General features: G+C 43.1%; 1 protein-coding gene and 1 long non-coding RNA gene across 3 annotated transcripts in view; one reads left to right on the forward strand and one right to left on the reverse strand.

Moving 5' to 3' along the window:
• Positions 1 to 26,976, reverse strand: part of LOC309523301 (cullin-4B) — a 236,591-nt gene that overhangs the window by 205,573 nt on the left and 4,042 nt on the right. The window contains exons 1-2 of one of the 2 annotated variants that reach the window (XM_082207089.1): positions 19,432 to 19,493; positions 14,795 to 14,898 (exon numbers count right to left, since the gene is read on the reverse strand). The gene's annotated coding sequence lies outside the window, so the exon portion shown is untranslated. Of the gene's footprint in view, positions 1 to 14,794; positions 14,899 to 19,431; positions 19,494 to 26,976 lie in introns of those variants that run through there. The other variant, XM_082207090.1, reaches the window with a different exon arrangement.
• LOC309523347 lies at positions 6,613 to 8,511 on the forward strand. The gene is made up of 2 exons (XR_014215317.1): positions 6,613 to 8,120; positions 8,219 to 8,511. It is a non-coding gene; the product is annotated as an uncharacterized lncRNA (long non-coding RNA).

Here is a 26,976-nt window from a genome sequence, read left to right on the forward strand (position 1 = left end):
GCCCAATTCAAAGCGCTGGTTTTGACCTATAAGCCTGAAATGGCTCAGAACCACAATACATCATAGAATCATAGAATCATAGAGTTGGAAGAGACCACAAGGGCCATCGAGTCCAACCCCCTGCCAAGCAGGAAACACCATCAGAGCACTCCTGACATATGGTTGTCAAGCCTCTGCTTAAAGACCTCCAAAGTAGGAGACTCCACCACACTCCTTGGCAGCAAATTCCACTGTCGAACAGCTCTTACTGTCAGGAAGTTCTTCCTAATGTTTAGGTGGAATCTTCTTTCTTGTAGTTTGGATCCATTGCTCCGTGTCCGCTTCTCTGGAGCAGCAGAAAACAACCTTTCTCCCTCCTCTATGTGACATCCTTTTATATATTTGAACATGGCTATCATATCACCCCTTAACCTCCTCTTCTCCAGGCTAAACATGCCCAGCTCCCTTAGCCGTTCCTCATAAGGCATCGTTTCCAGGCCTTTGACCATTTTGGTTGCCCTCCTCTGGACACGTTCCAGTTTGTCAGTGTCCTTCTTGAATTGTGGTGCCCAGAACTGGACACAGTACTCCAGGTGAGGTCTGACCAGAGCAGAATACAGTGGCACTATCACTTCCCTTGATCTAGATGCTATACTCCTATTGATGCAGCCCAGAATTGCATTGGCTTTTTTAGCTGCCGCGTCACACTGTTGGCTCATGTCAAGTTTGTGGTCAACCAAGACTCCTAGATCCTTTTCACATGTACTGCTCGCAAGCCAGGTGTCCCCCATCTTGTATTTGTGCCTCTCATATTTTTTTTGCCCAAGTGCAATACTTTACATTTCTCCCTGCTAAAATTCATCTTGTTTGTTTTTGCCCAGTTCTCTAATCTGTCAAGGTCATTTTGAAGTGTGATCCTGTCCTCTGGGGTGTTAGCCACCCCTCCCAGTTTGGTGTCATCTGCAAATTTGATCAGGATGCCCTTGAGTCCATCATCCAAGTCGTTGATAAAGATGTTGAATAAGACCGGGCCCAAGACAGAACCCTGTGGCACCCCACTAGTCACTCTTCTCCAGGATGAAGAGGAACCATTGATGAGCACCCTTTGGGTTCGGTCAGTCAGCCAGTTACAAATCCACTGAGTGGTAGCATAGTACCAGCTTCTTTACAAGAATATCATGGGGCACCTCGTCGAATGCCTTGCTGAAATCAAGGTAGGCTACATCCACTGCGTTCCCTTCATCTACCAGGCTTGTAATTCTGTCAAAAAACGAGATCAGGTTAGTCTGACATGACTTATTTTTCAGAAATCCATGCTGACTATTGGTGATCACAGCATTCCTTTCTAGGTGCTCACAGACTGTTTGCTTAATGATCTGCTCCAGAATCTTCCCTGGTATTGATGTCAGACTGACTGGGCGGTAATTATTTGGGTCCTCTCTTTTCCCCTTTTTGAAAATAGGGACAACATTTGCCCTCCTCCAGTCTGCCGGGACTTCGCCTGTTCTCCAGGAATTCTCAAAGATGACTGCCAGTGGTTCTGAGATCACATCTGCCAGTTCTTTTAATACTCTTGGATGCAGTTCATCTGGCCCTGGAGACTTGAATACATCTAAACTAGCCAAGTATTCTTGTACTATCTCCTTAGTTATTCTGGGCTGTGTTTCCTTTGCTGAATCATTTGCTCCAAATTCTTCAGGTTGGGCATTGTTTTCTTTATCGGAGAAGACTGAGGCAAAGAAGGCATTGAGGAGTTCAGCCCTTTCTGTGTCCCCTGTTTGCATTTCCCCATCTTCTCCTCTGAGTGACCCCACTGTTTCTTTGTTCTTCCTTTTGCTACGAACATACCCATAAAAGCCTTTTTTGTTGCTTTTAACCTCTCTAGCAAGCCTGAGTTCATTCTGTGCTTTAGCTTTTCTGACTTTGTGTCTACACGTGCTGGCTATTTGTTTGAATTCCTCTTTGGTGGTTTCCCCCCTTTTCCATTTTTGTACACATCCTTTTTAAATCTTAACTCAGTTAAAAGTTCTTTAGATAGCCACCCTGGCTTCTTTAGGCACCTTCCATGTTTCCGTCTCATTGGTATTGCCTGAAGTTGTGCTTTTACTATCTCCCTCTTAACAAACTCCCAGCCATCATGAACTCCCTTTCCTTTTAGTATTACTGTCCATGGGATCTCACCCAGCACTTCCCTAAGTTTTATGAAGTCGGCTTTCTTAAAGTCAAGAAATTGAGTCCTAGTATGCTTGGCTGCTCCTTTCCACTGTATAGTAAACTTCAGAAGAGCATGATCACTTGCGCCTAATGATCCTTCCACTTCTACCCCACTAACCAGGTCATCAACATTGGTTAGGACGAGATCTAAAATGGATGTTCCTCTTGTTGCTTCTCCCACTTTCTGGACAATGAAGTTGTCTGCAAGGCCAGTGAGGAATCTGTTTGACCTTATGCTCTTGGCTGAGTTTGACATCCAACAAATATCCGGGTAATTGAAGTCCCCCATTACTACTATCTCCCTTCCTTTTGCATGCTTGGCCATCTGTTCCAGGAAGGCATCATCTATGTCCTCCGTTTGGCTTGGGGATCTATAGTAAACTCCCACAATGAGGTCCCTGTTATTCTTCTCTCCCTTAATTTTGACCCAAATGCTCTCACTTTGGCTTTGAGGTTCTAAATCTTGGATCTCTTCACAGGTATACACATCCCTGACATATAACGCCACTCCTCCTCCTTTCTTGTCTGGTCTGTTTCTCTGAAATAGATTGTATCCCCCCATTATTACATTCCAATCGTGGGACTTATCCCACCAGGTTTCAGTGATGCCTATTATGTCATATTTAGTTTGCTGTACCAAGAGCTCAAGCTCATCTTGTTTATTTCCCATGCTTTGTGCATTAGTGTACAGACATTGAAGTCCATTAATCATTCCCCCGTGTCTCTTATTTAAGGATTTTTTCCTCCCACCACTAGGTCTGCGTGCTGTTTGCTCCATTTGGTCTATGACATTTGGATGATCATCTTCATCAATTGATAGACTCCTACCTTCAGGAGCACTGTCTCCCTCCCCCACATTAGTCAGTTTAAAGCCCTCCTGATGAGGTTTCTGAGATTTTTGGCAAAAACATTTCTCCCAACCGTTGTGAGGTGCAGCCCATCACTTGCCAGAAGTCCATCTTCAAGAAACTGCAGTCCGTGATCTAAGAAGAAGAAGAAGAAGAAGAGTTTGGATTTGATATCCCGCCTTTCACTCCCCTTCAGGAGTCTCAAAGCGGCTAACATTCTCCTTTCCCTTCCTCCCCCACAACAAACACTCTGTGAGGTGAGTGGGGCTGAGAGACTTCACAGAAGTGTGACTGGCCCAAGGTCACCCAGCAGCTGCATGTGGAGGACCGTTCCTGTTTACACCATTTGCGAAGCCAGCTGTTCACTTCCACTATTTTTCCCTCTCTCCCTGGGCCACGTCGTTCAACTGGGAGGACAGATGAGATGACAATTTGTGCATTTAGTTGCTTCAATTTCCTGCCGAGAGCCTCGTAGTCTCTTTTGATCTTCTGGAGGCTATTGCTTGCAGTGTCATTGGTTCCCACATGAACCAAGAGGAAGGGGTATTTGTCAGTGGGTTTTATGATTCCTTGCAGTCGTTCAGTTACATCTTGGATCTTAGCCCCAGGGAGACAGCACACTTCCCGAGACATCTTGTCAGGCCCACAGATCACTGCTTCTGTTCCCCTCAGTAGGGAATCCCCTATCACCACTACACGCCTCCTCTTAGGTTTGGTCGGGGTTCTTCCGTGAGCTGTCCATTCCAAGGTCGCCTGCACATTCCCTGAGGACTGACTTTGCTGCTCGTCTTCATATACCTGATTGACTGTAATGAGGGAGGGATCCTCAAATGGAGTCTGCTCTTCGTCTTCCATGCTAGGGGAGAGGACCTCAAAGCGATTGTGTATTTCTAAACAATCAGAGCGAACCCTGGGCCTCCTACTTCTTTGAGTCACGTTTCTCCATATATCTGGCTCCTGTGTTGGTGAACAAGCCTCCTTCTCAGGGGAGTCCCCTGTCTCCTCCTTGGTGGAGACAGTGTGCTCTGTTGCTTCCAAGAAGAGCTCCAGCTCTCTAATTCTTTGGAGCGTAGCTACACATTCCTCCAGTTGCTGGACTTTGTCTTTTAAGAGGGCAATCAACATGCAATTGCTGCAGGTAAAGCTGCCTGCAACCTTTGGCAAGATGGCAAACATTGCGCAGGAACCGCAGGCGACTGCAGCTGTTCCCTCCCCCTCCATCTTGAGAACGTGTCGTTGGGGGTGGCTACAGCAGTCCTCCATCATAAAAAGCGTGAAGACAGGACAAATAACTCCCCCCACAAAAAAAACCTAGGTCTCCCCCAACAAACGTTTGAGACTAGCTCCCCTAAATCTAAAAGATGGATCAAACTAGCTAGCCGCTGCCCTGCTAGCTCTGATAAGCTCCTCCCACAGCTAATCACCTGCCTCAACAGAAACCCTGCCCCCTCTGACCTTTGCACAGGGAGAACAGCTAATCAGCCACAAAGAAACACACACACACAAGAAAACCCTTTTTGTAACTTCTTCAACTGCTGCCCTGCTAGCTCTGATAAGCTCCTCCCACAGCTAATCACCTGCCTCAACAGAAACCCTGCCCCCTCTGACCTTTGCACAGGGAGAACAGCTAATCAGCCACAAAGAAACACACACACACAAGAAAACCCTTTTTGCAACTTCTTCAACTGCTGCCCTGCTAGCTCTGATAAGCTCCTCCCACAGCTAATCACCTGCCTCAACAGAAACCCTGCCCCCTCTGACCTTTGCACAGGGAGAACAGCTAATCAGCCACAAAGAAACACACACACACACACACACAAGAAAACCCTTTTTGCTCCTTCTTCAACTGCTGCCCTGCTAGCTCATCAAGGACAGCTTCTCCCCATATGAACCGACTCAGATCATCTGTGGCCCGTTTTTGAGTGCCTGCTTCTTGTGTTGCCACCCTCCAGGCAATGGGACTTTTCCGTGGTGGTTCCCCATTTGTGGAATGGTCTCCCCATATCTTTAAGTGCCAGGCAAAAACACTGCTTTTCAACAAGGTATTTGGCTGTTAAACAAACTATGGGATCTCAATGTAGTCCAGCAAGGCCAAAATTGTCATTTATTTATTTTTTGAAATTTCAAACACTCATAACTCAAAAATGGGATGAGATATAAAAATTAACATTTTAGATTTAAACTTACCGGTAGTTCTGATCGTTATTGTTAAACAAGTGTACAAAATTTTAAGAAAATTGGACATGATGTAAAAAAAAAATCATTAAAAAAATGGACCACTTGATATGGAATGACCCTGTTATGCATTTTGTGCTTTTATGTTGCAAGCTGTCCTGTGATCTTTGGATGAAGGGTGATAAGTAAATTAAATAGATAAATAAAAACAATAATGTTAATAATAATAGAGGTTCGCATAGTACAAGTAAAAAACAACAAGAACCCAAACACACACACACTGCGTGTATAGAGTGACATGCATGTTTCTCTGAATTGGGACTTATATTGGTAGGAAAATTATTACAAGAACATGCTGTAGAGGCTGCAGAGTGGCTTGTTACCAAAAGTAGATCTGTCTCCTGTTGAAACATTAAAACAAACAATTTGAATATTAATCTCTTCAAGCTTCCTTTGTTTAACCCCTATTTCAAGCAACTGTAATGTATAGTAGTGGGTGGCATTGCCAGTATCTCAGATAATAAGGTTAACTAGGGTTGCCATATGTCCGGATTTTCCCAGACACGCCCTCTTTTTCAGGCTTAAAATTTATGTCTGGGCAGAATTTTAGAATGTGGCAAAATGTCTGGGGTTTTTTGTCAACATCCTCCAAGCCTCGTCCCTTGGAGTGCGAGCACTCTCTTGCCCATCCCGTCCCTAGGCGTGCCAGCCTGTGTGTTTGTGTGCATGTGAGTGGGGAAGGGGGAGGGGGAGAGGGAGGGGGAAAGAGCAGGAGGAAGGGTAACCGAGAGACAGTCAGCCACCTCTCAGCACCTGACTGTGGCATCACTTCCCAATCAAAGCCCCCTAGGACAAAATCAGTAGCAGCCTTTCTCTCTCGGGCTCTGTCCCCTCCCTCCCCAGGCACACGTCCTCCACAATCCCCTTCCCCCACTCTTTTTTTCCATCCAACAATCCCTCCCCACGCCGCACAACCACCCTTCTACCCCCTTTTGGGGGGCACCCTCCCAAAAACAAGGCTATCTTTGCCTCAGGGAGACCCTCCTTTCCCCAAACTGGGATTTTTTTATTTAATTATCCCCCCTCCCCCCTTTACTTGCATCTCTGCTGCACATTTTTCCCCAAGTGGGTTTTCTGCTGCAATTTCTGATAGCTCCCCCCTCGTTTGCTCTCCCTTTCTCTGCTGCTGCATTCCCTTGCCCCCCCCCCATTGTGTGGCTTTTTCAGTCCTTTGCCTCCTGCCTGCAGTCCCCCCCCCCCCAGCACTCTCCTCTGGACCCTCTTCCTTTCCTTCCCTCTCTCTCCTTCTGTCAGGCTCAATCTTCCTTTATCTCTCCTTTCTCCACTTCCCCGACTGCCTCATCCCTCATCCCTCCAAGGGCTTCCCCCTCCCCCTGTGATAGGAATTTTATGGTCTTAGATATATAGTAATGTTCATAACTGCACATACATAGATCAGCACAGGAAAGCCAACCTGGAACCATTTTGATTCCTAAACTGAGCAAATGTTTCTCTGCATGGTAAAAATGGAAAAAGCCTCCCCATTGTCACTTCCTTCACAAATGCTGTCTTAATCTGTGTTTGAATAAGGTGTGAGCCTGTGACCTGGCCCAGGAAATAAGTATTTTACCACTACAAAAGAATGGCCAGGCTCCCCAGAAATCCAATCAAGCAACTTGCCAGACAGGAGATAAACTGGGACAGGAGAAAAACAACATTTAAATTTCTGTGATGTAGGTGGGATGTATCTGAGGGGTGGTCTTAGGTTACACCCCTTCTGTGATGTATGCATAATGTTTCTGGGGGTGGTCCTGATCTAGAGAATGGGAATTTCAAAAGTCTTTATAAGGCCTTGCAGGCCATTGTTCTGGGTCCTCTTCCTCTCCTGCGTGTGAGGGGAGTACCCTGTTGCAACAGATCAATAAAGATCAAGCTTACTAGCTGCTTTGCTTCTCAATATTCTCTGGTTGGCCTCTGTTATTTTCTCCTACCAATAGGGAACCTATGTAAGGACTCTATATGGGCTCTTGGATACCCCATAAGGGAAAAGGGCATATTTTTATTTACAACAGATGGCGACCACGCACGAAGGGACTTTTGGTTACCCGGATTCTGGAAACGAGGAAGGACTGGTTATCCAGCGCGCACCAGGCAGTTTGCCAGGAGGAATAACCAGTCTTCCATCGGTCCCAGGGTCTGGAAATAACTGGAGTTTCAGCGGGGCTAACCAGAGGAAGCAAAGCTTGATCAGGCCGGCCTTAAACAACCAGTCAAGAGATCCCGGGATCACCAGGACAGCGCTTGCGAAGTGACTATGAGTAGGAAAAATGGGTAGTGGGGTGGGATTCTGCAAACCACAGCAAACCTATACTTCTCAAATCCTTACTTCTTTCCTCACTTTAACTCTTGAAAAAATTGCCTTCTACTCCTTTCTGTCCCCTCGATCTCAACACCAGCCTTAGCCCTTCGGAGTATGCCCAGGCAAAGGTTGTGTGTGATTTCTTCCACTTAATTCTTTATGCCAACCTATTCCTTCGGAGTTTTGCCCAGAAAGGTTGTGCAATTTCTTCTGCACTGAAAACTAACTTCCAGCGCAGCCGCACCTCTGCCATGGCGATCTTTGTTAGAAATGACCTGTGAACAGAGAACGCAAGGGCGCTGAATTCCTTTCCATCTTTCATATTCCAGAGTCTCAATCTGGCATTGCAAGTGTGCAAGCGTTCAGTAGGGACTCTGAGTTAGATTGTAAAAGGCAGGGAGGTTGCTGTGGGTTCCAGAACAGATATTGAGTGAGAGAGGTTTCCCCTCGGAGTTTTGTCCAGGTATCCCCAGGTTTTTCCCCTCGGAGATTTGTCCAGGTATCCCCAGGTTTTTCCCCTCGGAGTTTTGTCCAGGTATCCCCAGGTTTTTCCCCTCGGAGATTTGTCCAGGTATCCCCAGGTTTTTCCCCTCGGAGATTTGTCCAGGTATCCCCAGGTTTTTCCCCTCGGAGTTTTGTCCAGGTATCCCCAAGTTTTTCCCCCTCGGAGTTTTGTCCAGGTTTCCGCTTTTCCGGACCCTTCAGAGTTTTGCCCAGGTCCAAACCCCTTTTAATTGAAAATGGGTGCACCTCAGTCAAAAGAAAAATAGTCCCCAGACCCCTGGCGTGAAAGAAGCCCAGTTGGTGCTTACTTCCCGCCTGGACTCTGACAGTCCCCTTCAATTTGTGTTTAAGAAACGTTTTTCCTGTGTTTAAATTGTACTTAGGTAACATCCAGCAGCTGCTTATCTTAAATGTGCCATCTAAAATAAAAATGCAAGCTTGCTCCAATTCTAAATCTAAGGAAGCCATGTTGAAGCCTTATCAATCTTAAACAAGACAAAAATTGAGAATGAAGTGTGCAAATGTTTGTTAAAGAGGCTCTAAAAGAGAGTTTTTCTCCCAAGTGGTAAAATCCTGTATATGTGCTACTTGTGTTCTGAAAGGAGGATTACCCCACCTCCTTTCTCTAGTTTCAGTGGGGAGGGTGATTTTAAGTCTAATGGTAAATGATGTTGTGTTGTAACTTTTGAGTTTGTGAGTACACCTGTGTTCCAGTCTAAGTTAACCTAATGTTTCTGCTGCAAAAGCCTAGTTGAGCCAACTGCTCTCTCAAGCTAAAATGCAGTGTATGTATTTCATTAAGCATATGCCTATGAAAGTATGGTGTTCCTTCTAAGAAAAATATGTGAGTCCAGTTTTAACTTTGATTTGGTTGGACAGAAGAGTTATTGTAAGGCTTCTGATATCAGTCTCTATAAGACGTCCTGGCCTCTTTTCTTAGAAAATGCCCCCCCCCCCGTTTCATTCTGTCTCTTTCAGGGTTTTTTTCCCTTCTCCTTCTTATTCTGTGCCAGGTAAATTTACTCCCGAGTAAGCTTCCTTTAAAGGAAACTGCAAAGGGGGGGGGGCATAGATTAGGCTTACTATTCCTCTGCAAGTTCAGGAAAAATTGTCACTTTTGTATTCCTTTTAAATCAAATCTATGGCTGTTTTAACTATGCTTTATAAGAGATCCTCTCCCTATCTTAGGAAAAATGTTCACTTCAGTCTTTAAAGATAATTTATCTAGGAACTTTCACTCTTTAGTCTAAGGAAGTAAACTCTCACTCAAACTAGCTTCAAGATCTGCTAAAAGAGTTGGGTACTTTTATTTTCCTCTTCCTTAGTACATGATAGGTGCATGGCTTGTGATAAGCGCATGGCTTGTGATCTCTTCTCCAGTTGTGTCTGTGTACATAAGTATGTGTGTGTTTCTGGTAGTACAAATCTTGCTATGAACCCTGTATTTTAGGGTTGGACTAGATGACCCCAGGTCCCTTTCAACTTTCCCAATTTGTGGCTGATGAGTTGAAATTCAGCCCAGATTTGCTCTTTGTTTTTTAAAAGGTGTGAGGTGAAGCCATGATGTTTGAAGCAGAACTGGTGATATCAGGCATTTAAGTGATTACAGTGTTTATCGTTTTGTCTATTATTTAAAAAACAAACAAACTTAAAAGTCTATTAAAAGTTTAAGCACATAAAAATTCATATAGTCAAGTAGAATTAGCCTTGACCAATCCTGTAAATAAAGGACAGTAAAATTTGTCTGCAAATGGTAAGGCTGAAATGACTGAGAATGTTAAAAAAAAATCCTATGAATTCTAACTCTCTGGCCATTTTTACTCATAAATAAGAGAGCGGTTGATTGTTCCGCGAATGACCAGATAAAATGACCAATAATGATAGCCCTTTCCTGTACATAAAGGAAGCACTACTTTTGCTTGGGCTGAAATTGCTAGCTTTGGTAAATACTTAAATTGCTGAGTTTCTCTTTTTTGTTTTAAAATCTAACCCTATTTTTAAAATCTACCCCTTACCTTTCCCTTCCTTATTCTAATTGAGCCAAAAGATGCAACATTTTCAATGGTATAAAAGGTTTGCTGAGACATGAACTCTGCACATGCACAGAGGCTAGATCAGCTTAAAAAAAAGAGAGAGAGAGAGAGAGAGAAAGGAGGGGGGAGAGAGAAGGTTTGGAGAGCAGTGTGCTGCAGAGAGAAACCTTTCCAAATTTCCTTATGTAAAACTTGGAACCATTGAGGGAAATCATCCTTAATGTGTTTTGCTCCAGGGGCTACTTAAGACAAAAGAGTTAAGTACTGGACATGCCAAATTCTTTTCACAGGTAAATATCAAAGCACTCCCACTGTGAGTTCCTCTCTTGAGTAGTTTCTCTCCCCCCCCCCCATGGGATTTAAATTTTATAACAGTTTTTTTTTTGGTGTGTGTGTATATGCCTATACATTTTAGGAACAGCATTTCCTGACAGACCTCTCACATGAAATAATTTTCCTTTTTAACAGAGTGTCCTTTCTTTTTCCCCACAGCACAAATGATAATGAGGGGATGCAAACAGTGATTTAAATACTCTATAAAAAGTAATTGCATTTGTATTTCTTTTCTTCCTTCTTCCCTTAAAGCCAAACAGCAACTTTCTTTCTGTTCTGTGAAACAAGTCTGAATCCCTGCTGTATTAGTGACCTCTATCTCTTTGTGCCTTTGACATTTTTTTTAAGTTACAAATAATCTGTTTTCATTTATTTAATCAGTTTCTCCATGATGTCTATGAAGTTAATCGAAGCACAACCAAACATTGTTTGTGGAATGGTACTTGTTTACCTTTGGCCTGAGCATTTCTTACTAATTCTGTCATTTTGGCTAGTGCAAGGTACTTGCACAACTTTAAATTGCCATTCATTTTTTCTTGGTATTAACTCATTTCCCAGTATTAACATTACAGCCGATGTTGTCACATCAAGAAACACTCTTTTATTTTCATTTGGGATGTTAGAATGCCAAAACAGATTACTTCAGGTTACTTATTAATTGTGTGTCTTAGCATTTATTTATTTTTGGTTCCTCATAGCTCATTTTGTGTGTTTGTGTTTTACTTTGGGGACATGTTCATCACATGTTGAAAGTCAGTTTCATGAAGTTCTTTTATCAGATAGCACATGGTGAATTTTAAGTTTTCCCCCATTGTTTTCCCATTTTTTCAGTCTAGTAGTAATCTGCGTGGTTTTGATAATATATTTGATAATAGTTCTTTTCTGAATCTGATGTCTTTGTGTCAAGTCCGTTTTCATCTAACTGGTAATCTAATTTTTTGCTTTCCTTTTATTTTTTAACCTTTCTTGTATTTTTTACAGTTCTCTTTCTCTACATGTGGAGTAATTTTTTATTAAGTGAAAGAAAGCAAACAAACTTAGCAGATAATAACAGTAATTATATGGAAATGTGATAATAAATAATAATAAATAATACATTTTATTTATATCCTGCCCTCCCCAGCCGAAGCTGGGCTCAGGGCGGCTAACAACAATCAAAATAGTCCAATAATGATAATGAATAAAATGTTTAATCCACTAAGATTGTTATTATTTGCAGCTTCCCATGGAAACTGGAGGACATCCTTTTTGCCTTTTGCCCCTTCCTTGTCTAACTGTGTTTTTAAGTCACCCCAAAACCCTGCCCCTTACAGGATATCACTTCTACAGATGTGCAATGATGAAAAGCAGCAACAACCCCTCAACTCAGTTCTTCGCTATCACAAGACCTGCAACACCAGAGTTTTCAAAGTGGCCACAGCTATCTCTTTAAAATGATATAGACTGATGGGGAGTGGGGCTGACAAAGGGGGGAGGAGTTGAATTGCAAGGACATTTTCCCACTTTTGAACCTTAAGACTGTGCTCCAGGATTCAAAAGATACATGTGTAAAAGATCACAATTGTGTCAAGATATGCAACTGATATTTAATTAGTTTTTTTTTTGTATTATGTGTTATTACGTAGGAATGTTGAAATGTGTCTGACAGTGTGTTATTTCCACAAGGGGGGAGGCTATTTTTGTCTGTAATTGTTTTTATGTTTTGTCTTATTGCTTACACACCAATGGAGAATTCTCATGCATTTTATACTTTCTAATAGCTCACACTATTGTGTAGTCCAATGTTTAGCTCATTGTTCCACCTGGCACTCTGCCAACTTTCCCTATCCATTTTAAAATGTGTTAAACCTTGTTTTGCCAAGGACAAGCTTCTGGATCCATAAAACACCAGGTACATGAAGGTGAAAATGCTTTGGTTTAGCAGGAATGATCCCTTATAGAGTTAAATTGACTTATTTGGACAAAGTGCCCTTTTAAGAATGGTTTTCTTTTAACAGATTGGTTTGAAAAGTTGAGAACCATGGGGCAAGATAAATTCAAATTGGACTCACGTTTGAATTGGGCAAGTGTATCCAGGCTGCAATTAGCTTTTTGGTCCTTTAAGTGCAAGTGAGCAACTTCTCATGAGTCCAAGACCACAGCCTATAATAAAATCCCATAGTTAAAGGCCAAGGCAAAGGTATCTCCCTCACGAGATGCCCAAACCTGTGCCAGCTATGGTGAATGCTAGGCAACATGGTTAAATGAAAGCCCTGAGGGGATTCAACAGACAGGATGTGTTGCTGTAGCACTATGTCGGTGTGAGACCACAGAAGAGCTACCTTGACACCTGAGAACACAAAAATGGCGGGGGGAAAGCAAACTGCACTTTTCAGTCATTAGTGGACCTTCCTACTAGGTGTAAAGCATAGAACACTATTGAGTAAATGGTCTCTCCCAAAGCATTAGAATGCCACAAGTAATTTAGTAGCAAAACGTGACATGTGTTATATATTTATACAAAGACATCCATTTACAACATACGATGTTATTATTTGTGGGGCAAAAATTTTTAAGAAAAATTCTAGCCCCAAAGGGGGGAATAATGTGATAGGAATTTTATGGTCTTAGATATATAGTAATGTTCATAACTGCACATACATAGATCAGCACAGGAAAGCCAACCTGGAACCATTTTGATTCCTAAACTGAGCAAATGTTTCTCTGCATGGTAAAAATGGAAAAAGCCTCCCCATTGTCACTTCCTTCACAAATGCTGTCTTAATCTGTGTTTGAATAAGGTGTGAGCCTGTGACCTGGCCCAGGAAATAAGTATTTTACCACTACAAAAGAATGGCCAGGCTCCCCAGAAATCCAATCAAGCAACTTGCCAGACAGGAGATAAACTGGGACAGGAGAAAAACAACATTTAAATTTCTGTGATGTAGGTGGGATGTATCTGAGGGGTGGTCTTAGATTACACCCCTTCTGTGATGTATGCATAATGTTTCTGGGGGTGGTCCTGATCTAGAGAATGGGAATTTCAAAAGTCTTTATAAGGCCTTGCAGGCCATTGTTCTGGGTCCTCTTCCTCTCCTGCGTGTGAGGGGAGTACCCTGTTGCAACAGATCAATAAAGATCAAGCTTACTAGCTGCTTTGCTTCTCAATATTCTCTGGTTGGCCTCTGTTATTTTCTCCTACCAATAGGGAACCTATGTAAGGACTCTATATGGGCTCTTGGATACCCCATAAGGGAAAAGGGCATATTTTTATTTACAACACCCCCTCCTCTGTGTCCCTTTTCTCCCCCCTTCAAGTCCAGCGTTCTACCCCCTACACTACGGTGGCTGCCCAGCCTCTGCCTAATGACGTCCTGTGAGTGAGAGCCTCATCCAGGGTCTGTCCATCTCTTTAAACCTGTCTCTGCTCATGCAATCTTCTGTTTATTTTAGGGCCATAGTTTAGTGGCAGAGCATCTGCTCTTAATGCAGAAGGCCCCAGATTCAATCCCCGGCATCTCCAGGTGGGCCTTTGGAAAAGAGTCCCTGCCTGAAACCCTGGAGAGCTGTTGCCAGTCAGTGTAAACAATATTGACCTAGAAGTCAGCAAATTTTGCTCTTCAAAATATGCCAACCCTAAGGTTAACCAACCCTCCCCATTCTGTTTTATTTCTAACCAACAGAATAGTTGAATATTTTCTAATCAGTCTAATAATAATAATAGTAATAATAATAATAATAATAACTTTTATTTATACCCTGACCTCCCTCGCCAGAGCCAGGCTCAGGGCGGCTAACACCAGTAAAATTACAGTAAAAACATAAGGGGGGGAACCAATTTAAAATACAGGTTAAAATGCAATTTAAAATGCAGCCTCATCAAAACCATAAGGGGAGGGAAACATAAGGGTCAGACTGAGTCCAAACCAAAGGCCAGGCGGAACAGCTCTGTCTTGCAGGCCCTGCGGAAAGATGTCAAGTCCCGCAGGGCCCTAGTCTCTTGTGACAGAGCGTTCCACCAAGTCAGGGCCAGTACTGAAAAGGTCCTAACCCTAGTTGAGACCAATCTAACCACTTTGCGACCTGGGACCTTCAAAATGTTGTCATTTGTGGACCTGAAGGTCCTCCGCGGGGCATACCAGGAGAGGCGGTCCCGTAGGTACGTGGGTCCAATGAGCCTTATGCTACCCCATTTCAAGGGCCCAGAGTTACATCAGTCATGACACAACCAGCATAAGAATTCACAAGTAATGACTTTGAATGGTTCTTAATCCATGCGATTCTCATATTGCATTTTACAGGACTTCAAAGTGACACACTGAGTGGTGAAACTCTTTTCAGCCACGTTACTTACTACTCAAAAAGGATATTCTCTTAACTGATGGATCTGTGCTTTGATATGGTCTTCACAAATCTGTCTTAATTGCTTGTACAAATTTTCAGAAATCTTATATGAGCAGAGATTTTCAACAGCCTAAAAAAAGAAAAGGATATATGAAAGTAATCCACAAACATTTGCAGAACTCCATCTGCAATATATAGCTTTTTATTTACACGTCAGCTCTCAAAAGAACACAAGCTGAAATTATTTCTTCCAGGTGAGTTTAAAAAAAAACAGGCCTACCTGATGTGGTGGCATCACCAGACAATTACAAGATCAAAGTTAAGAGTTGTATTCAACACTAGTCCTACTCAGAGCAGACCTACCGAAGTTAACGGATTTGGCTTAGTTTCAGGAATTTCAATGGGTGTGTTCTGAGTAGGACTTAGTTGACTATCACCCTGTGTCAGCAAATGTCTTTACAATATCACCACTAAAAATTATACAGACCTAACATGAAATACAAACAGTAACAAAGAAATATAACAGGTTTTGCGTTTACAGAACTGTTTGTAGTCAATGAAATATATACTTGAGGCACTGATCTAGAGAAGCACAATCACAAGTAACATAATTTCAAACCATAGCAAAATATCCCTTGTTATTGGCCACTATCCTGAAAATTCTGAGCACATGGGGTGTGATCCAGATACGTTTTTGAGTAAATACAAGGCACTGCTACTTGCATAAATGGAGGAACATGCTCCTCTTATTTTTCCACTGCCTACACCTTGGTTGCAGCTTTCAACACTACTTCTGAGGCCATTCCAAAGCAGAGTGATAGCTTGCTGTTGCATGATAGAATTAATGCTTTGAAAGAATTCTGAATGAATAATAATAAATTTTATTTATAATGAATTTATATTTATATTTATTTATATTTATTTATATTATTTATAATGAATTTACTTTATTACGTTCACAGACCAGCATAAGCAAAACATCTAAATAAATAGCATAACTGTATCTCTAAGTGGATAATTATTAAATTAATTGGGAGCAAGGACCAAACGTAGATTAAAACATATACATAGAATACTTGATTAAGCATAGATAATGGATGAATAAAAACCAATAAGGAAAATTTAAGAGAGATCAGTTAAAAAAGAACAGCTGTATGGGATGGGGCTTCAGAAGTGCGGATATAACAATATGGGCCTTCTATTTAGGTCTGATTAGTAACATAGACCATCCTTCGGCGAATATCTATCATGGCGGTGCAAAATCTGGCGACGAAATATGTCACTTCTGGGCTTTCGTCCTGTAGTAATAGGGAGATGTAGTGTTGTTCTGAATGCCCAGGGAACTTACATAGGATGGGCTGGATAAACCTGGCTCAAATGTCTATGTAATACTGGCAATGAAGAAGGGCATGCTCCGTTGTTTCCTGCTGCCCAGAGCCACATGGGCATTTCCTCTCGTCATATGGTATCTTCCTATAACGGCCTTCCTGTACTGCTGAAAGGAGGGCCTGACAACGGGTCAAGGTGAAAGCCCTTGGTTGTTTTGGTATTTCAAGATTAGCTATGTATGGCATTTGGGAAGTTGAGTATCTTCTGGTTTCGCTAATTAAAAATTTTGGGGACCTGGTTAGGTCTGCCTGTCGTTCTATGTCTACCACACGCTGTTTAATAATGTTTTTGCTTGTTCGTTCCCCATGCTAAGAAAGAACTGTGGATTGAATCCTAGAGTTGTTATTATATTATCCACTGCTCATTTCCATATCAAGTGGAAATCATCTTTGATAGTCAAGGAAGCAAGGCCGCTCAGAAGGGAGGCTAGTCTCAGCCAATAATTAAGAGTGGCAAGCCATTCTGGCCTTGATTCTTATGATTCTTTAAAAAATGTGTTCCAAAGCAGAGTGATAGCTTGCTGTTGCATGATAGAATTAACGCTTTGAACGAATTCTTGTTAGTACTTCATTTCATTTAGTGTGACAGCACCAACACTGTGGAACTCCCTGCCTATTGATATCAGGCAGGTGCCTTCACTGTATTTTTTCCAGTGCCTGCTGAAGACATTACTATTTAAACAAGCCTACCGAGATGTTTAGAAAGCTTGTTTTAGTTTGAATTTGTTATAGCCTACTCTATTATGGTTTGAACTTTCTGTATGCTTTAAATTATGGTTGCAATTTTTGCATGATAATTTTATTATTTTATCTTTTTTGTAAACCTCTTTGAAAAAACACAGTAAGCAACTTATGTTCCATATTGTTAGCAGTACTGTAACTTGGATTCTACTCCTGGCAACTTTATTTTCTAGCTGTTTCCAGTTACTGATGCATACCCCTTAACTATCTGAAGAACAAGCCAAGATTAGTGTACTAATTTTCATTCCCATTAGCATCACAAGTTGAGTGCTGCACAGCTTGGTAAACACCAAGAATGTTTTATTGTATTTTATGTCCTATTTTATCAACTGCTGTAAACCATATTGATATTTTATAAGAGTGGGCTAATATATATATATATATATATATATATGCTTTCGTAGATTTTCACGGGTACAGGAATGCAGGTTTTGGTGTCTTCGGGTGTCTTCCCGTGTAAGAGTCGGGGTGTCTGTGCGACGTTTCGACGAGGTCTCACTCGTCATCTTCAGGCTGGTGCTTTCGGCTTCTTGTTACTGGAACAGAGCAGAATCTGGTGTTTGAGTTCCTATAAATACTGTTGAGGGGTGTGGTGTATAGCCTCCAACGTTCTGGGCAGAGAGGAAGTTCCTAGATTAGTGTGCCTTTTCTTCTTTTGTTCCTTAATTACTTGAGGGATATCTTGAGAGATTTCATGAGTGATATTCTGAATACCACTGGGTGGGTCATTAAGTGTAGATTAGTTGCTAAAGCTTTTGTGTCTTGACCTCTTGAGCTTGTGAAGAGTTTTTCTGAGAAGATGGCTGTGCTGCATTTAGTTGTGCTCTGGCTTGGCTTCGTGTATAGGGGCGAGCTGTGGTTTTGTGCCTTGTGCCAGCCAGATTTGTGTAGGGATTGCAGGGGGGTGCAGCATCCGGAGGTGCCACTATAGTTTGGCTAATGGATGGAGTCTGTAATATGTCTGTGGAGAGGGTCTGGGTTTGGGTCTGGTGTGGTTGATTGGTGACGGCGTTCTGTGTGCCTCTGGTTCTGGTGTCGGTTTTTGTGGGGAGGGCTAATTTCCAGATGTCTGGGAGGCGGGACGTGTCGTCACGCTTGTTCATGTTGTGAGGGTGTTTCTCTATCTCGATGGCTTCCATGATTATTCTCTTGTGGTGATGTTCCATGTTAAAGAGCAATTTGGAATCTGCAAAATTAATTTCATGTCCTGTTTCTTTCATGTGTTGGAAAAGAGAGGAAGTTTTTTCTTCTTTTTTGACGGCATTCTTGTGTTCTGCGATACGTGCATTTATTCGTCTGTTTGTTTGTCCAATGTACGTGGCTGGGCAGACTTTGCAGGGTATTTCATAGACCCCTTGGTTTTCCAGCTGGATTTTGTCTTTTGGGTTTCTGAGGATTTCCTGCAATCCCTACACAAATCTGGCTGGCACAAGGCACAAAACCACAGCTCGCCCCTATACACGAAGCCAAGCCAGAGCACAACTAAATGCAGCACAGCCATCTTCTCAGAAAAACTCTTCACAAGCTCAAGAGGTCAAGACACAAAAGCTTTAGCAACTAATCTACACTTAATGACCCACCCAGTGGTATTCAGAATATCACTCATGAAATCTCTCAAGATATCCCTCAAGTAATTAAGGAACAAAAGAAGAAAAGGCACACTAATCTAGGAACTTCCTCTCTGCCCAGAACGTTGGAGGCTATACACCACACCCCTCAACAGTATTTATAGGAACTCAAACACCAGATTCTGCTCTGTTCCAGTAACAAGAAGCCGAAAGCACCAGCCTGAAGATGACGAGTGAGACCTCGTCGAAACGTCGCACAGACACCCCGACTCTTACACGGGAAGACACCCGAAGACACCAAAACCTATATATATATATATATATATATATATATATATGCAGGTTATTTGAACTTCCTGACACTCCAGATAGAGGTCCTGTAAAGAAGCCTCCCTGTCCATCTCTTCTGGGATGATTAAACTTCACAACAAGTCTGTACTAGCACACCACAATCCTGAAGCAAACTGGGATGGAAGTGTCCATTCCAACAATAAGACCCTTTGCTTCCTTGTGAAACTGCTCAGCATATCCATCTAGAGAATCTTGGGTCAGACAAGCACTGCACCCTTGGAGATGTGCTTTGAAGTGTAGTCTGCCAATCTCTGAACTGCAGGACACTTAAAATTGTGGCCAGTGTTTGTTAAAGCACTACTATAAGCCAATAGTGAACATACCAGAAATCAGCAGGTCAGATTAACATATGAATATTTCTACTGGGCTGATGGAAAAAGTAAATCTCGCTTGACAAGCCCAGAAATGAAATTGTGAAGGAGCTCTTGTTGGTCATCTGAAATGCCATTTGTCCAACCTGAGGTCACACCTCACTGAGTGATTATGAGATCATTCCCACACTCGAAATCAGGATCTTGTTTGAGGCCCTACAAAGTGGCCTAAAAACGTCAGGATTGCTTTCAGTCATGTAGGACTTTACCTATGGTTCTGAACACTACAAGTTTTGACACTTACCTGATAGAGCTATTCTAAGTTGTACTTAATGGAAGTACTGTTTTGAATAGCTTCTACAGCTTAGAATCATAGAATCATAGAATCATAGAATCATAGAGTTGGAAGAGACCACAAGGGCCATCGAGTCCAACCCCCTGCCAAGCAGGAAACACCATCAGAGCACTCCTGACATATGGTTGTCAAGCCTCTGCTTAAAGACCTCCAAAGTAGGAGACTCCACCACACTCCTTGGCAGCAAATTCCACTGTCGAACAGCTCTTACTGTCAGGAAGTTCTTCCTAATGTTTAGGTGGAATCTTCTTTCTTGTAGTTTGGATCCATTGCTCCGTGTCCGCTTCTCCGGAGCAGCAGAAAACAACCTTTCTCCCTCCTCTATGTGACATCCTTTTATATATTTGAACATGGCTATCATATCACCCCTTAACCTCCTCTTCTCCAGGCTAAACATGCCCAGCTCCCTTAGCCGTTCCTCATAAGGCATCGTTTCCAGGCCTTTGACCATTTTGGTTGCCCTCCTCTGGACACGTTCCAGTTTGTCAGTGTCCTTCTTGAAATGTGGTGCCCAGAACTGGACACAGTACTCCAGGTGTGGTCTGACCAGAGCAGAATACAGTGGCACTATTACTTCCCTTGATCTAGATGCTATACTCCTATTGATGCAGCCCAGAATTGCATTGGCTTTTTTAGCTGCCGCGTCACACTGTTGGCTCATGTCAAGTTTGTGGTCAACCAAGACTCCTAGATCCTTTTCACATGTACTGCTCTCAAGCCAGGTGTCACCCATCTTGTATTTGTGCCTCTCATTTTTTTTGCCCAAGTGCAATACTTTACATTTCTCCCTGTTAAAATTCATCTTGTTTATTTTTGCCCAGTTCTCTAATCTGTCAAGGTCGTTTTGAAGTGTGATCCTGTCCTCTGGGGTGTTAGCCACCCCTCCCAGTTTGGTGTCATCTGCAAATTTGATCAGGATGCCCTTGAGTCCATCATCCAAGTCGTTGATAAAGATGTTGAATAAGACCGGGCCCAAGACAGAACCCTGTGGCACCCCACTAGTCACTCTTCTCCAGGATGAAGAGGAACCATTGATGAGCACCCTTTGGGTTCGGTCAGTCAGCCAGTTACAAATCCACTGAGTGGTAGCATAGTCAAGACCGCATTTTACCAGCTTCTTTACAAGAATATCATGGGGCACCTTGTCAAATGCCTTGCTGAAATCAAGGTAGGCTACATCCACTGCGTTCCCTGCATCTACCAGGCTTGTAATTCTGTCAAAAAACGAGATCAGGTTAGTCTGACATGACTTATTTTTCAGAAATCCATGCTGACTATTGGTGATCACAGCATTCCTTTCTAGGTGCTCACAGACTGTTTGCCTAATGATCTGCTCCAGAATCTTCCCTGCTATTGATGTCAGACTGACTGGGCGGTAATTATTTGGGTCCTCTCTTTTCCCCTTTTTGAAAATAGGGACAACATTTGCCCTCCTCCAGTCTGCCGGGACTTCGCCTGTTCTCCAGGAATTCTCAAAGATGACTGCCAGTGGTTCTGAGATCACATCTGCCAGTTCTTTTAATACTCTTGGATGCAGTTCATCTGGCCCTGGAGACTTGAATACATCTAAACTAGCCAAATATTCTTGTACTATCTCCTTAGTTATTCTGGGCTGTGTTTCCTTTGCTGAATCATTTGCTCCAAATTCTTCAGGTCGGGCATTGTTTTCTTTATCGGAGAAGACTGAGGCAAAGAAGGCATTGAGTAGTTCAGCCCTTTCTGTGTCCCCTGTTTGCATTTCACCATCTTCTCCTCTGAGTGACCCCACAGTTTCTTTGTTCTTCCTTTTGCTACGAACATACCCATAAAAGCCTTTTTTGTTGCTTTTAACCTCTCTAGCAAGCCTGAGTTCATTCTGTGCTTTAGCTTTTCTGACTTTGTGTCTACATGTGCTGGCTATTTGTTTGAATTCCTCTTTGGTGGTTTCCCCCCTTTTCCATTTTTTGTACACATCCTTTTTTAATCTTAATTCAGTTAAAAGTTCTTTAGATAGCCACCCTGGCTTCTTTAGGCACCTTCCATGTTTCCGTCTCATTGGTATTGCCTGACGTTGTGCTTTTAGTATCTCCCTCTTAACAAACTCCCAGCCATCATGAACTCCCTTTCCTTTTAGTATTGTTGTCCATGGGATCTCACCCAGCACTTCCCTAAGTTTTATGAAGTCGGCTTTCTTAAAGTCAAGAAATTGAGTCCTAGTATGCTTGGCTGCTCCTTTCCGCTGTATAGTAAACTTCAGAAGAGCATGATCACTCGCGCCTAATGATCCTTCCACTTCTACCCCACTAACCAGGTCATCAACATTGGTTAGGACCAGATCTAAAATGGCTGTTCCTCTTGTTGCTTCTCCCACCTTCTGGACAATGAAGTTGTCTGCAAGGCCAGTGAGGAATCTGTTTGACCTTATGCTCTTGGCTGAGTTTGACGTCCAACAAATATCCGGGTAATTGAAGTCCCCCATTACTACTATCTCCCTTCCTTTTGCATGCTTGGCCATCTGTTCCAGGAAGGCATCATCTATGTCCTCCGTTTGGCTTGGGGATCTATAGTAAACTCCCACAATGAGGTCTCTGTTATTCTTCTCTCCCTTAATTTTGACCCAAATGCTCTCACTTTGGCTTTGAGGATCTAAATCTTGGATCTCTTCACAGGTATACACATCCCTGACATATAACGCCACTCCTCCTCCTTTCTTGTCTGGTCTGTTTCTCTGAAATAGATTGTATCCCCCCATTATTACATTCCAATCGTGGGACTTATCCCACCAGGTTTCAGTGATGCCTATTATGTCATATTTAGTTTGCTGTACCAAGAGCTCAAGCTCATCTTGTTTATTTCCCATGCTTTGCGCATTAGTGTACAGACATTGAAGTCCATTAATCATTCCCCCGTGTCTCTTATTTAAGGATTTTTTCCTCCCACCACTAGGTCCGTGTGCTGTTTTCTCCATTTGGTCTATGACATTTGGATGATCATCTTCATTAATTGATAGGCTCCTACCTTCAGGAGCACTGTCTCCCTCCCCCACATTAGTCAGTTTAAAGCCCTCCTGATGAGGTTTCTGAGATTTTTGGCAAAAACATTTCTCCCAACCGTTGTGAGGTGCAGCCCATCACTTGCCAGAAGTCCATCTTCAAGAAACTGCAGTCCGTGATCTAAGAATCCAAACCGTTCCTGTTTACACCATTTGCGAAGCCAGCTGTTCACTTCCACTATTTTCCCCTCTCTCCCTGGGCCACGCCGTTCAACTGGGAGGACAGATGAGATGACAGTTTGTGCATTTAGTTGCTTCAATTTCCTGCCGAGAGCCTCGTAGTCTCTTTTGATCTTCTGGAGGCTATTGCTTGCAGTGTCATTGGTTCCCACATGAACCAAGAGGAAGGGGTATTTGTCAGTGGGTTTTATGATTCCTTGCAGTCGTTCAGTTACATCTTGGATCTTAGCCCCGGGGAGACAGCACACTTCCCGAGACATCTTGTCAGGCCCACAGATCACTGCATCTGTTCCCCTCAGTAGGGAATCCCCTATCACCACTACACGCCTCCTCTTGGGTTTGGTCGGGGTTCTTCCGTGAGCTGTCCGTTCCAAGGTCGCCTGCACATTCCCTGAGGACTGACTTTGCTGCTCGTCTTCATATACCTGATCGACTGTGATGAGGGAGAGATCCTCAAATGGAGTCTGCTCTTCGTCTTCCATGCTAGGGGAGAGGACCTCAAAGCGATTGTGTATTTCTAAGCAATCAGAGTGAACCCTGGGCCTCCTACTTCTTTGAGTCATCTGGCTCCTGTGTTGGTGAACTAGACTCCTTCTCAGGGGAGTCCCCTGTCTCCTCCTTGGTGGAGACGGTGTGCTCTGTTGCTTCCAAGAAGAGCTCCAGCTCTCTAATTCTTTGGAGCGTAGCTACACGTTCCTCCAGTTGCTGGACTTTGTCTTTTAAGAGAGCAATCAACATGCAATTGCTGCAGGTAAAGCTGCCTGCAACCTTTGGCAAGATGGCAAACATTGCGCAGGAATCGCAGGCGACTGCAGCTGTTCCCTCCCCTTCCACTTTGAGATCGTGTCGTTGGGGTTGGCTACAGAGGTCCTCCATCATAAAAAGCTAGAAGACAGGACAAATAACTTCCCCCACACAAAAAAACACCTAGATCTCCCCCCACAAACGTTTGAGACTAGCTCCCCTAAATCTAAAAGATGGATCTAACTGTGCGCGCCGCTAGGCGCGCGCCGCTGCCCTGCAAACTCTGATAAGCTCCTCCCACAGCTAATCCCCTGCCTCAACAGAAACCCTGCCCCCTCTGACCTTTACACAGGGAAAACAGCTAATGAGCCACAAAGAAACACACACACACAAGAAAACCCTTTTTGCTCCTTCTTCAACTGATGCCCTGCAAACTCTGATAAGCTCCTCCCACAGCTAATCCCCTGCCTCAACAGAAACCCTGCCCCCTCTGACCTTTACACAGGGAAAACAGCTAATGAGCCACAAAGAAACACACACACACAAGAAAACCCTTTTTGCTCCTTCTTCAACTGATGCCCTGCAAACTCTGATAAGCTCCTCCCACAGCTAATGCCCTGCCTCAACAGAAACCCTGCCCCCTCTGACCTTTACACAGGGAAAACAGCTAATGAGCCACAAAGAAACACACACACACAAGAAAACCCTTTTTGCTCCTTCTTCAACTGATGCCCTGCAAACTCTGATAAGCTCCTCCCACAACTAATCCCCTGCCTCAACAGAAACCCTGCCCCCTCTGACCTTTACACAGGGAAAACAGCTAATGAGCCACAAAGAAACACACACACACAAGAAAACCCTTTTTGCTCCTTCTTCTTTCAGTTTTTGCCAGGTTTCATCTGTGTAATTTTCAGGCAGTTTAGGTTTATCTGGAAGATATTTTTTTTTAAAGTGTCTTTTTTAAGAACATAAGAACAGCTCTTCTGGATCCAACCAAAGGCCCATTTAGTGAGCTTTCAATAGTGACCCACAAGATTTACTTCTGTGTCACTGGGCTACTGCCTGGACACAGCAGTGAGCTTGAATCCTGGTAAGATGGAGGCACTGTGGGTTAGTTCATCTCTGAAAAACTGGCCAATTGCCTACCCTGGATGCGGTTACACTCCCTCAAGGAGGAGGTTTGCAGTTTGGAGGTGCTTCTGGATCCAGCTCTGTCACTGGAGGCTCAAGTAGTCTCAATGGCTAGAAGTGCCTTTTACCAACTCCAACTGGTTTGACGGCTACAGCCATTCCTGGACCAAGAGAACCTGGACACAGCATTTCATGCAGTGGTTACTTTGGGATTGGATTACTGCAATGTGCTCTTGGGCAGGGGGGTTCCCTTGTACTTTATCCAAAAGCTGCAGTTAGTACAGAATGCTGCAGCACAACTGCTGGCAGGAGTGAGGCCTTATCAGCATATAACACCTGTGCTTAGAGGTCTGAACTGGTTGCCGATTTGCTGCCAGGCCAAGTTCAAGGTGTTACTATTAGTATAATGGTAAAGGGACCCCTGACCACTAGGTCCAGTCGTGACCGACTCTGGGGTTGCGGCGCTCATCTCGCTTTATTGGCCGAGGAAGCCGGCGTACAGCTTCCGGGTCATGTGGCCAGCATGACTAAGCCGCTTCTGACGAACCAGAGCAGCACACAGAAACGCCTTTTACCTTCCCGCCAGAGCGGTACCTATTTATCTACTTGCACTTTGATGTGTTTAGAAACCGCTAGGTTAGCAGGAACAGGGACCGAGCAACGGGAGCTCACCCCGTCGCAGGGATTCGAACCGCCGACCTTCTGATTGGCAAGTCCTAGGCTCTGTGGTTTAACCCACAGGGCCACCCGCGTCCCTCTACTATTAGTATATAAAGCCCTTAATAACTTGGGATCAGTTTACTTATGAGATCACCTTACCCATGTGCCCACTCAACCACTTCATTTGGCAGAATTCAGTGTTTTACAGGTGCCATATAATACCCACACTTCTGTAAGACATCAATCATTTAGGTTTTTTCTACTTATCAAGCAGTACATAAATTTGATGTAATAAATAAATAATAAATAAAACTCATAGCCTAGGAAGAATGTCTGTTTATATGGTTTCTACTGTAAGGGGTTTATGTTTTATTGCTGTAAACTGTTGGTTTTTTTTAAGATAGCAGCAGTGCTATTTTTCTAGAAAGAGAGGTGCCAGAACTCACCATGAATGCTTCTCTTGCTCTCTTATAATGGCAATAGTACCAACCTGAGAGGTGCAGGAACTGAGTTCCTGTGAGTTCCAGCTGAAACCAGAACTCTGTCCCATCAGTAGCTAAAGGTAGAAGTTCTTTAGTGTTGCAATTTATTTATCTACAGTGGTGACTTCCAAGTAAAACAAATTAAAACCAAACATTAACTCTTAACAGCACAGACCTCTACCAAACTATGACCCCATCAGAGTGGTGAACCAGTTGAATTGGGGAGGACAAAAGAACCATCAAGCCAACTGATTGCAGATCATGAGGACATTCACACTGAACTTGACAGCTTTGCTAATTACATAGGTGTCCTGTAGAAAACTAGGATGCCAATTTTCTTTCATATTCAGACCTATAAAGCTTTTATACCTTCAGAAATATTCTACTATAATGTGCTGTATGCAAAGCTTCTCTTGAGGATTTTTCAGAATCTTCAGCAGGTAGACAATGTAGCAGTCTGTCTCATGGCATGGATCTATCACCAGATGCACATTAGACAAGTACTCCAATACATGATTTTAACTTTAAACCAGTTTCAGGCAATGTATCAATACATGTGACCTGAACACCAGATTTTCTAGTACAGTTGATATCAGTACCAATTCTAGAGCTACCAATTCAGCTAAAGAAATATCCTCATCCTCAGACGTTTGCACACTCTTCAGTTGCGGTAAGAGTGGTGTATATAGAGCAGGCATGTCCAAAGTCCGTTTCAGGGGCCTAATCCGGCCCGCCGGTCAATTTAATCTGAACCCCATGGAAGTACATGTCTTGGGGTAAAATCCTAAAAAAAAAACCCTCAGCAACCTCAATCCTAAGAAAAGCTCAAGAACTTTGGGGTAAAATTGTAAAAAAAAGTTCAACAATTCTGGGGTTAAATCCTAAAAATGCCCAACAACTTCAGTTCTAAAAACAACTTTGGTCGGCCCTCACTCATGTTCACTTCATCAAATCTGGCCCTCTGATATAGAGGAAGGAGAAGACACAGACTAGATATGCAAATTCACAGCATATGCGTGGTACCATTAATTTGACGCTGAGACATATGCCTAAAAGGAGCAAAAAAAAAAAAAGAATCAAATAGGTGCTCAATAAGAACTGGATTTACATATGAGTCAGGAAATACATCTGCAGGATTCACATTTACCAGTCAGAAGCAGAATTTTTCTTTTTTTTAAATGAGTGGAAGTGTCTGGGAAAGGCAAACATTGTTTAACAAAAGGCAACTTGATATGCACTTCTAGGGTACACAAACAGGAATGTGCT

The sequence above is a fragment of the Podarcis vaucheri genome (genome assembly GCF_965113315.1).
Source record: "Podarcis vaucheri genome assembly, chromosome: W".
Classification (NCBI taxonomy): Eukaryota; Metazoa; Chordata; class Lepidosauria; order Squamata; family Lacertidae; genus Podarcis; species Podarcis vaucheri.